This window comes from Pezoporus wallicus, unplaced genomic scaffold (assembly GCF_028554395.1).
Source record: "Pezoporus wallicus isolate ANWC-B61680 ecotype Strahan unplaced genomic scaffold, APGP_CSIRO_Pwel_v1 contig_13641, whole genome shotgun sequence".
In the NCBI taxonomy this organism is placed as follows: domain Eukaryota; kingdom Metazoa; phylum Chordata; class Aves; order Psittaciformes; family Psittacidae; genus Pezoporus; species Pezoporus wallicus.
In genome coordinates this window covers 58659-71227 of record NW_026641736.1, presented here as the reverse complement: position 1 = coordinate 71227, position 12569 = coordinate 58659, and the positions used below count along the sequence as shown (strand labels likewise).

The 12569-nt window shown below is 46.0% G+C and overlaps 1 long non-coding RNA gene across 1 annotated transcript; it reads left to right on the top strand.

Annotated features, from left to right (window-relative positions):
• Window positions 1-402: 402 nt before the first annotated feature.
• LOC130607704 (uncharacterized) lies at window positions 403-12193 on the top strand. Its single transcript, XR_008974308.1, has 3 exons — window positions 403-519; window positions 1079-1224; window positions 12147-12193. It is a non-coding gene; the product is annotated as an uncharacterized LOC130607704 (long non-coding RNA).
• Window positions 12194-12569: the final 376 nt, after the last annotated feature.

Below are 12569 nucleotides of genomic sequence, written 5' to 3'. Positions count from 1 at the left end.
GTAAACATTACTGAGCAGCAACTAAAACCATTGGTTTTTTCAGTGCTGTTCCCAGGCTGAAAGTAAAAACAGCTCTTCAGCAACTACTAAGATTGAGAAAAATGACTCCTACTGCTGAACCCCGGACACCATGATTCATACAGTGCCTCTGAAAACAGCAAAGAAACAAACTTCTTATGAATTTCTTTTGTTGATTTGTTTTTTTCTCTCTGTGCAACTCTGAACCAGACTAGCAAGTACAGTCCATGGGATTATCATTCCAATAGCTGTTCTCTGCCCTGTCACTGTCTTTCTCCCTCCAAATCTAGCCTTCATTGTCCTTTGAAGCTCTTGACTGCTGCCACACCTGCAACACCATAGGCAGATATTACCAATGTCTACTGAATCCAATTATGGCAAACTGAAAAAACACAATGATGAAATTTAGGGCCCAATAAATACCAGCCTAAGAAGAAGCAAAGAATCCAGCAGCAGAATGCATTTATCAACACAGCCATTGCAACCACAAGCTGGGTTAAGGTGATCTGCAGAAAAGACTCCGAAACAAATTTTCAGAGTAGGTATGTTTATTCAGCGCTGGGCAGCATGGGGGCATGCTCCACCACAGGCATGCTGCACCCTTCTGGGGTTACATTGCTCACTTATATTATGCAAGCTAATTACATATTCATAAGATTGCTTCACACCTAATACATATATAAAAACTATTCCCATCTACTATTATAATTAGTCCTCTGGCATTAGTCCAATCATTGAGCCTGCACAGTGCCTCCTGGTGGTGGTTGCCAAGGGTCATGGGGATGAAGGCCGATGGCTCCTCATTGTCACCGCTAGTTGACCTCACAGTGTTGCGCAGGCTCAGTGGAGTTTGATATTTGTCCAAACCGCAAGTCTGGTACATAAACAGGAACTTATCACCCTTGCGAGATTTATTGCTACATTGTCCTTTTGTTTGCTTCCTTATCTTTGTTAGTATTGCTATATCACACAAATACAGCTGTATCCCTACATTGTCCTTTTGCCCACTTCCTTATCTTTGTTAGTATTGCTACATTACACAAATACAGCTGTATCAAAGGAACTAAAAATGAAGAGTCCTTATGTAAGAGAAAGAAACTTTTGAGCACTCAGATCTGCTCCCATCAGCAAGGGGCCAACTCAAATTTCTATCCCGCAAATCCATGAATCACTTTGAAGAGCATTTTCTGCTCTCTCACATGCCAGGTTGAAATAGGGGAGTTCTAAGATTTAAAACTTGTTGCTTGTTGGGTAATTAGTTCGCATTGTTAATTTAATTAGTGATAATACACCTTAGTCACATTGCTGGTGCAACCTAAGGGTTAACAAAGTGCGGGACTTAACACCTGTGAAAAGTTAGCTACATTTGTAACTTTTGGGATAACATCAGCCAATCCAAGGGGAGACTGAGCCCAAGCAAAAGAAGAGAGAGAACCGGTGCAAGCCAGTTTTGTAGTTTGGACACGATCCAAGGAGTAACTGAGCCTGCGCAGGACCAAAAGATTACTTGCAGTGTGTCAAGGTTTAAACCCAGTCAGGCAACTTGTTCATTCACTCCCAGTGAGTGGTGCCAGGCTGACAGCAATCGAGGGTCCCCCTCCCCACCCCCCCCGGGGCTCTCCCCTTCCCTGCTCCCAGAGGAACGGGGAGGAGGATCGAAAGAGTGCAACTCCTATGGGTTGAGACAAGAACAGTCCAGCAACCAATGAACAACACAAATCACCACCGCTACTACCAACGACAACAATGATAAAAGAAAATAACAAGGGAAGAGAATACGATACCACTGGCCAAGAAATGAGTCCCACCCGGAAGCCTGTGTCCTTCCGGGTAACTCCCAGTTACCCCCCACCCCGGGCATGACATGCTGTGGTATGGAATACCTCTTTGGCTAGCCTGGGTCATGCACCCCGTTTCTGCTTCCTCAGCTTCCCCTCCTCCCTGGCAGAGCATGAGCCTCACAAAGTCCTTGGTCAGGGTAAACATCACATAGCAACAACCAAAAACATCGGTTTCACCAACACTGTTCCCAGGCTAGAAGTCAAAACACAGCACTGCACCAGCTACCACGAAGGAGAAACATGACTGCTACTGCTGAACCCAGGACACAGTGACAAAGAGGAACTGCTAGCCTTCATCCCCACGACCCCCTACAACCACTACCAAAAAGCACTGCGCATGTGCAGTGGAGGAGTTTATGGAAATACTAATTATCATACGAAATGGAGACAGGTTATGAATATGTATAGGAGCTCTCATGAATATGTAACTACAATGCTATATATGTTTGAAGAACAGATGGCTGCAGCGCGCACGACTTTGGTGGGATACCCCTGTGCTGCCCAGCGCTGAATAAACATACCTACTTTACAACTCTAACTGGCTGATTGGTTTTAAAGTCCTTTTTCCGCACATCAATTTGGTGAGCCAGCCAGGAGAACTCTCTGCCTGGCTGTGGGATCAATCGTGGGACAGACGCCCCTAGGCACGCCCTGAGCACATTCTTTAGAGAAGCCTCCACTCCCAGCCGCTCACCACGGGGACAGACAAGGACCTCCTGAAGCCACGGATAAATGGTATGTTTTAGGAAAAGGGAAGGGCCTATAAATCGCTGGGGATGCCCACGCTTGGCGGGGGCTGCTGATAATGCGTGCAGCGACGTCTGGCATGCAGCATCACCCCCTCATGGAAGAAAGGGTACCCTGAGGGTTGAGGGGTTTGCTGACCGATAGAGCGGCTGCTAGTGATCTTGAGGGTTGATCAAGCAAATCTGAGGTAATTGCTGCATCTCAGTACTGGAAGCCAGAACAGACCTGCTAATGACTCTATAAGAAGCAGGAGAAGGGTAAGCAGACCTCCCAAAATTATAATACTTTTAATAATCTTGGCGGGTGTTGGAAGGATACTAACTGGAGTGATGATTTATCTGTAAATGCCTGAGTATTTTGTGGTATGTTGTATCATTTCATGTTATTTCGTGCTGTGACATTTTGTGTTATTTCGTGCTATTCTGTATTGTTTCGGGTGTTATTTTGTGTTGAAGTGTTTGCTTGCATGTGTGTCTGATGTGCAGCGCTGCTGTGAAGCAAGGGGGAGAGTCCTAATTGGTAGTTCTGTTTGAAAGGTTGTGGATGTCTTGGCATGAGATAGACTTCAATTATGAACGTCAGGGATTTGACTAATCACCGAACTGGCAGGTCCAAGAGGGTCAACTCCTTCAGTGGTTTGGACTTGAACCCTGGGAATACTTAAATGAAAGAGGAGGCTGGAGTAGATTAGGGGAGAGACATTATTTAAAGGGCATGTATGTGACACCCGCCGGGCAGGCTTTAGATAGTAGCCCTGGATTGGGAACAACCTGTCCCAGATATCCTCCAGAACCCTAGTATTAACGGACACATAGGGGTTATCCTTTGCTTTGTGTGTGGGCTTACTAATAAGAGTGCACGGAGAAAATTGGCATCCGGCACAGGTTCTGTTGAAATGTAAATCTTGCGACAGAAGGTGGCGCTGTTCATCTGAAAAATGGAGACCGGAGCGTCCCAAGTGTTTCCCGGAGCCCCCAAGGTTTTATGACCAGGAAAGGGCACAACAGGAGGCTAAGATAGTGAAATTTTTATGTGAAAAAAACGAGTCCCAGAGACTCGGGGTATTTGGGAAGAACATTGGAAAGAGATTGTAAGAAAACATATAAAGAAGTTTGAATAAGATTAAAGTAAAACATAACAATTGATAGGAGGCTATTAAAAAACGGGTAATATCCAGGATAAAACTGTTTTAAAGAAAAGTCCTCTTACTTGCATATTGGCACACTGGAAAGATATTGCCGGAGCCGGAAGGACAAAGAATAAGAAAGCCCTCATTAAATATTGTAACCAGTGGTGGCCATTATATAAATTTGAGGATGGGGCCAAGTGGCCCCTGCATGGGTCAAGAGATTACAATACCATCCTGCAATTAATGTTGTTTTTAAGGAGAGAGGGAAAATGGGATGAAGTATCATATGCGGATATGTTCTTCACCCTCCGGAATCACCCGGAGTGGCAAAGGGACTGTGGAATAGTGCCGCCACAGGACCCTATGGTACTCACCCTCAAGCGAGAAAATAATAAGGGGCTTAGAGATAAACTGAGGCGGTGTTGCTCAGCATGTAGTATTGGATAACAGTGTACTAGAATAAATAAAACTCACCGAGCATCAGAACAGGATTTAACTAACCTGCTTAAGCCTCCCCCTCGATCACAGGAACCGGATGTAGTCTCGGATGGAACTACCACTCCCCCAGGCAGTCCTGTATCCTCCCGGACGAGGAAAAACTCAGCCCTAACAGTTTTGCAGGCTTCCCTCCGAGAGACAGTAGGATCGGATGGCGGAACAATGTTAATTAAGGTGCCTTTTTCAACTACCGATTTAGAAGCCTGGAAAAGAATTGCCAAGGACTACAGGAATGATCCGGTAAGTGTAACCAAACATATTCAATTTATTATAAAACAATACAACCCTGATTGGAATGACATACAGTTATTGCTAGACTATATGACCGAAACGGAGAAACAATTAATTCTAAAAACCGGAGGGGATTTGGCTGAAGACCATTATAAGACCACAGGGGGAGATGTTAAAGGTTATCTCCCCCTTCAAGACCCAAAATGGAATGCAAACAGGTCTGCACATATGGAGAGACTACAGGCATAACAGGGATGGATTGCAAAAGGAATGGAAAGGGCCATTACTAAAACTATGAATTGGTCAGCACTGTATGCAATCAGACAAGGTCCTTCTGAGTCACCATCCGAATTCCTGGATCCATTGAGGGACATAATGAACCATAACACACCGCCAGATCCTGGATCAGAGGTAGGAATACAGCAATTAGTCTCCTTATTTTTGGGCCAATCTACAGGAAATATTAGACGTTGCCCTGGGTTCAGCAGTAGCAGTCATGTTTCTCCTTCTTGGTAGCTGGTGCAGTGCTGTGTTTTGACTTTTGGCCTGGGAACAGAGCTAATAACACTGATGTTTTGGTCTGGCCAAGGACTTTGTGAGCTTTATGCTCCACCAGGGAGAAGGGGAAGCTGGGAGGAAGCAGAGACAGGACACCTGACCCAAACTGACCAAAGAGGTATTCCATACCACAGCACGTCATGCCTAGGGATGTAACTGGGAATGACCCGGAAGGGCTGGTAGACTGTGGGGTTGGAGGAGGTATCGGTTGGTGCTTGGTTGGGCTGGGGGGGTGAGTTATCGGTCGGCTGGTGGTGAGGTGTTGTATTCTCTTCCTTTGTTATTTCCTTTATCATTATTATTGGTGGTAGCAGTAGTGATTTGTGTTATACCTTAGTTACTAAACTGTTCTTAACCCGTGGGAGTTGCATTCTTTTCGATTCTCCTCTCTGTCCCTCTGGGAGTAGGGGGAGGGAAAGAAGGGGGGGAGTGAGTGAACAAGCTGTCTGGCTGGGTTTAAACCACGACAGATGTAAGCTTCAAAAGTTACATCCTACAGAAAGAAGGAACCTAGTGATATTACTAGACGAGGCATGGAGAGTGTTTAGTAACAGAGAGGAGGATTACAAACGGGGACAGAGAAGGGGGGTAGCGGTAGTCAGAGAAGAGGAAGAGAGAAAACCCAGACAAGGATCACCTCGGTTGAGTAGGGATCAATGTGCATTGTGCAAGAAATTTGGCCACTGGAAAGATAACTGTCCGGAAAGGTGGAAAAATAAAGGAAAGAGGCGGAACAATCAGAAGGGGAGAATTGTGGCCCATATAAAGAGAGATTGACGGGGACCTGGGGAATCTACCCTAGCAGATCCACTGGTTATAACAGAGCTAGGGAAGGAACAAAAAGGGGTAGAGTTTCTAGTGGACGCAGGAGCAACATACTCAGTCTTAAACCAAGCCTTGATGCCCCTGGGGGATGATTATATTATGGTAAAAGGGGCAACTGGCCAAAGTGAAAAGGCGTATTTTTGTAAACCACTGGAGTATAAACTGGAAAAACAGTGGGGCATTCATTGATTTTTATATATGCCCAATTCCCCAAAGTCACTTTTGGGAAGAGACTCATTAGAACAATTGCATGCTATAATTAAATTTGAAAAGGGAGAGATTACTCTGGAGGTAAATGAACAACAATATATCCAAATAATGAGTTTATCCCTAACTATTGTCCCTACAGAAGGAGGAATCAGCGAAGAAGTTATGAACCAGGTATACACCGGGGTTTGGACCACTGAGACACCCAGGAAAGCAAAAAATGCTTCACCTGTTGAGGTCAAACTTAAGGAGGGATGACAGCCGGTAAGAATTAAACAGTACCCCTTGAGGAAAGAGGACAGGGAAGGAATTCGGCCAATAACAGAGGAATTTTTACAACAGGGATTACTAAAAGAGTGTCAATCTGATTTTAATGCTCCCATATTACCTGTCTGTAAACCCGACAGGTCCTACCGGGTGGTCCAAGACCTCTGGGCTATAAATAAGATCACCGAAGATCTCTATCCAGTAGAGGCAAACCCATATACCTTATTAACCACACTGACACCTGAGCTCACTTGGTTTACCGTTTTAGATTTGAAGGATGCCTTCTTTTTCCTCCCTCTCCACAAACCCAGCCAGAAAATATTTGCATTCAAGTGGGAAAATCCCAAAAGTGGACGAAGAGCCCAACTTACCTGGACAGTGTTGCCACAAAGATTCAAAAAAAGCCCTACTATATTTGGCAACCATCTTGCCAAAGATTTAGAGTCCTGGGAAATTCCATCTGAGGAAGGAAAACTGCTACAGTATATGGATGATGTCCTAACTGAGAGGAAAACAAGAAAAGCTTGTATAACCTGGACCGTAAGTCTATTGAACTACTTGGGAGTCCAAGGACATAGGGTCTCCCAGAAAAAGGTCCAAATAATGCAGCGACAAGTAATCTATCTGGGCTATGAAATAAGCGCTGGACAAAGAACCTTGGGACAGGCACAGAAAGAGGCAATACGTCAAACTCCGAGGCCACAGACACTGAAAGAGTTACGAACCTTCCTGGGGATGACTGGGTGGTGTCGCTTATGGATTTGTAATTATGGACTGCTTGTCAGACCCCTATATGCATTGACAACTACAGACCAAAAACACCTCAAATGGGACAGAGAAACCATACAATCCTTTGAATTGTTAAAGAAGGCCTTGATGTTGGCTCCAGCCTTGGGACTCCCAGATGTGAATAATCCGTTTCTCCTCTCCTCTCACGAAAAGCAGGGAATCGCGCTGGGAATACTAGCACAGGATTCAGGTCCATATCCCTGGGGTTGCCTATTTCTCCAATCAATTGGATGCGATTGCAAAGGGATGGCCTGGATGCCTACAAGAGATCGCAACCGTAGTACTGAATATCCAAGAAGCCCGAAAATTTACTCTAGGCCAAAGAATAACTGTGTTGGTATCCCATACCATATCTGCAGTACTGGAAGTAAAAGGCAGGCACTGGCTCTCCCCACAAAGATTCCTGAAATACCAGGCCACCCTGACAGAGCAAGATCATAAGAATCATAGAATAGTTAGGGTTGGAAAGGACCTTAAGATCATCTAGTTCCAACCCCCCTGCCGTGGGCAGGGACACCTCACACTAAACCATGCCACCCAAGGCTTTGTCCAACCTGGCCTTGAACACTGCCAAGAATGGAGCATTCACAACCTCCCTGGGCAACCCATTCCAGTGCCTCACCACCCTGACAGGAAAGAATTTCCTCCTTATATCTAATCTAAACTTGCCCTGTTTAACTTTGAACCCGTTACCCCTTGTCCTATCACTACAGTCCCTAATGAAGAGTCCCACCCCAGCATCCTTATAGAGTCCTCTCCAGATACTGGAAGGCTGCTATAAAGTCTCCACGCGGCCTTCTCTTCTCCAGGCTGAACAGCCCCAACTTTCTCAGCCTGTCTTCATATGGGAGGTGTTCCAGTCCCCTGATCATCCTCGTGGCCCTCCTCTGGACTTGTTCCAACAGTTCCATGTCATTTTTATGTTGAGGACACCAGAACTGCACACAATACTCCAGTGAGGTATCACAAGAGCAGAGTAGAGGGGCAGGATCACCTCCTGCGATCTGCTGGTCACGCTCCTTTTGATGCAGCCCAGGATACGGTTCGCTTTCTGGGCTTCAAGCGCACACTGCCAGCTCATGTTCATTTTCTCATCAATCAACACCCCCAAGTCCTTCTCCACAGGGCTGCTCTGAATCTCTTCTTTGCCCAACCTGCATCCGTGCATGGGATCGCTTGGAGCCAGGTGTAGGAACTTGCACTTGGCATGGTTAAACTTCATAAGGTTGGCATCAGCCCACCTCACAAGTGGGTCAAGGTCCCTCTGGATGGCATTCCTTCCCTCCAGCATATCAACCACACCACACAGCTTGGTGTCATCGGCAAACTTGCTGAGGGCACACTCAATCCCACTGTCCATGTCAGCGACAAAGATGTTAAACAAGACTGGTCCCAACACCGATCCCTGAGGGACACCACTTGTTACTGATCTCCAGCCAGACATTGAGCCATTGACGACAACTCTATGTATGCAGCCAACCAGCCAGTTCTTTATCCACCGAGTGGTCCATCCATCAAATTGATATCTCTCCAATTTAGAGACAAGGATGTCATGGGGGACAGTGTGGAACGCTATGCACAAGTCCAGGTAGATGACATCAAGTGCTCTACCCCTGTCCATCAGTTCCATAGCCCCATCATGGAAGGCCATCAAATCGGTCAGGCAGGATTTCCTCTTAGTGAAGCCATGCTGGCTGTCACCAACCATCCTGTTGTTTTGCATGTGCCTTAGCATGCCTTCCAGGAGAATCTGCTCCAAGATTTTGCCAGGCATAGGGGTGAGACTGACTGGTCTGTAATTCCCTGGGTCATCCATTTTCCCCTTCTTGAAAATGGGGGTTATATTTCTTGTTTTCCAGTCATTGGGAACTTCACTTGACTGCCATGATTTGTCAAATATGATGGCCAGTGGCTTAGCGACTTAATTTGCCAGCTCCTTCAGGACCCGCGAATGGATTTCATCAGGTCTCATGGACTTGTGTACATTGAGGTTCTTAAGATGGTCTCGAACAAGATCCTCTACTACAGTGGGCCCAAGGTCTTCATTATCACAGTCCCTGTGTCTGCCTTCCAAGACTTGGGTGATGTGGTCATAGCCCTTGCCAGTGAAGACAGAGGCAAAGAAGTCATTCAGAACCTCAGCCTTCTCCAAATCCTGAGTAGCCAATTCTCCCGAGAGCTTCTGGACAGGGCCTACATTGTCCCTAGTCTGTTTTTTATTAGCTACATATTCATAGAATCCCTTCCTGTTATACTTAAGATTCCAAGCCAAGTTTAATTCTAACAGGGCCTTAGCTTTCCTAACCTGGTCCCTAGGTTCCTGGACGACATCCCTGTATTCTTCCCATGCCACCTGTCCTTGCTTCCACCTTTTATAAGCCTCTTTTTTCCTTCGAAGTTTCCTTAGCAGCTCCTTATCCATCCAAGGAGGTCTCCTGGCCCTCCTGCTGCACTTCCTTCTAGTTGGGATGCAACACTCCTGAGCTTGCAGCAGGTGATCTTTGACTATCAACCAAGAGTCTTGGGCCCCACTGCCCTCTTGGGCTATATCCCACGTTCCTAAACAGGCCAAAGTCTGCTCTCTTGAAGTCCAGAGCAGTGAGCTCGCTGCACGCTCTTCTCACTGTCCTGAGGATCTCGAATTTGACGATCCCATGATTGCCGCATCCAAGGCTGCCCTGGAGCGTCACATTTCCAACCAGCCCTTCCCTGTTGGTGAGCATGAGGTCAAGCACAGCACCTCTCCTTGTTGGCTCTTCAGTTACTTGCAGAAGGAAGCTGTCTTCCACACAATTGAGGAATCTCCTGCATTGCTTGTGCTGGGCCATACTGTCGCTCCAACAAATGTCAGGGTGGTTGAAGTCACCCATGAGTACAAGGGCCTGTGAGCATGAGGCTGTTCCTATCTGTCTATGGAGTGCTTCATCCGCAGAGTCCTCTTGATCAGGCAGTCTGTCACAGTTCCCCACAGCAATGTCTCCCATCGCTGTTCTCCCTTTAACCCTGACCCACAAACTCTCTGTCAACTGCTCACCTGTCCCCATGTTGCAGAATGGCGCTAAGAGTAAGGCCATGGATCCTTAGAGGCCTTGTGCGAGCAAAGCAAGGTGTAGGCCTCACAGGTAACCGGAAACCAGATGTGGGAGGAGAATGTGAAGGACGCTGTGTAGAACTAACCAATACTGTGGTGACTAGGAGGCGTGGCTAAACACCACGCCTATATAAGCGAATTGCGCCACAAATAAAGTAGAAGCTTGCTTATCACCCATATTGGGTTGGCATGTCTTGCTTCTCCTCGCCGCTAACATCCCCGGACAGAGTTCCATACTCTCCAGCCTATCCCTAGCATAAATAGCAACTCCCCCTCCCCGCCTGCTGGGCCTGTCTTTTCTAAAGAGCCTGTAACATTCCTTTCCAACACTCCAGTCATAGGAGCCATCCCACCATGTTTCTGTGATGCCTATTATATCATACCCCCGTGGACATGCACACATCTCTAATTCCTCTTGTTTGTTCCCCATGCTACGGGCATTTGCATATAGTCATCTGAGCTGAGCTCCAAATGAAGCCAGCTCATTGGCTGGAGTGGCTGGAATATCTCTGCATCGCTCCGAGCATTTATTTTAGGTGCTGGCAACTGACTGGGTGTGTTGAGATGGAATGATGCCCCCCTCCCCCAACACATCTAGTTTAAAGCATCCTTGACCAGTTTGGCAAGCCTCCAGATTCCTGCAATTACATGGTAAGATTGCAGAAGTTATGAACTGTTTCAACTGCTGGATCTGCTCACACCTACCCACAAATGTGGAGCAAGGTCATCCTGTGGTAGACACTGGTTTTCCTAATTCCTTTGTCATGATAACAGCCCTTAGTAACCAGTCCATATCCGAATACACTAATATATCTGAAAGAAATCTCTTTCCTAGAAAAGATGACATACCAGAATAGGCTGGGATTAGATTTGCTTTTCACCAAGGAGGAGGGTCTATGTACAGTTATTAATAAACATTGTTGCACATACATTAATCAAAATAAGAGAACTGAAAAAGACCTGTCTCTAATTTGTGAAAAAAACCCAAAATTTTACATGAAGTGGTCCAAGAAGACACGTCTTGGGTTTTCGGGGACCTAACAGAAAAACTGACTTCCTGGTTGCCGAATTTGGCATGGTTAAAACAATTGTTTGTTACAATAATTGTTATTATAATTTTATTCACAGTTCCTTGTATAACAGTCTGATGTGCCTTATGGTGCTGTCACGATACAAGAGCCTCTTACAGCAAATGGAGGAAAAATCAACTATGACGAGAACTTGAGTCTAATAGATATTTTGAGAAATGTCAGATAAGGAATTTTCATGTTAAGTATCCTACGGTAGAATTAGGAGTAAAAGAATTTATTAACTTGCTAGAAAAGGGGGGACTGAGATAGGGGAGTCCTAAGATTTAAAACTTGTTGCTGGTTGGGTAATTAGTTCGCATTGTTAATTTAATTACTGATAATATACCTTAGTCACATTGTTGGTGCAACCTAAGGGTTAACAAAGTGCGGGACTTAACACCTGTGAAAAGTTAGCTACATTTGTAACTTTTGGGATAACATCAGCCAATCCAAGGGGAGACTGAGCCCCAGCAAAAGAAGAGAGAGAACCGGTGCAAGCCAGTTTTGTGGTTTGGACACGATCCAAGGAGTAACTGAGCCTGCACAGGACCAAAAGATTACTTGCAGTGACAAAGAGGAGCTGCTAGCCTTCATCCCCATGACCCCCTATGACCACTACCAAAAAGCACTGCACATGTGCAGTGGAGGAGTTTACGGAAATACTAATTATCATACGAAGTGGGGACAGGTTATGAATATGTATAGGAGCTCTCATGAATATGTAACTACAATGCTATATATGTTTGAAAGACAGACGGCTGCAGCATGCAAGACTTTGGTGGGACACCCCCATGCTGCCCAGCGCTGAATAAACATACCTACTTTACAACTCTAATTGGCTGATTGGTTGTAAAGTCCTTTCTCCACACGTCAAGGTCACCAATCTGTTCCTAGAAGCCTTTCCTCAGGGCTCAGTCTTGCTTACCTCCTCCTCTTACTTTTTGTTTTTTTCTTTTTCCTCTTCCTCAGGGAGCAGCCTCCACAAGGTATGCCCTAAGCTTACTCACAGAGAGGCTAGGAAGGTAGTTTTTACTGTGTGCCCCTTCAGAGACCCTACCCCATCTTCCTCAGCCAAGCACCTGCTCCAGAGCCTTCTGGCAGCCTCTACCCAACAAGCAGCTCATGACTAAGAGACCACACTTGAGAAAAGCTCCACAGCTGCTCTCCTGGCCAGGCTTCAAGAGACAAGCCTCGAATTAAACAGAACCCAGCTTTTTATTTTCCTGCCAAAAGTGGAGTCTAGCTAGGGCCCTGAAACACTGTGCCTGCGAGTCATTTCAGACCTGGCATAGCAACTA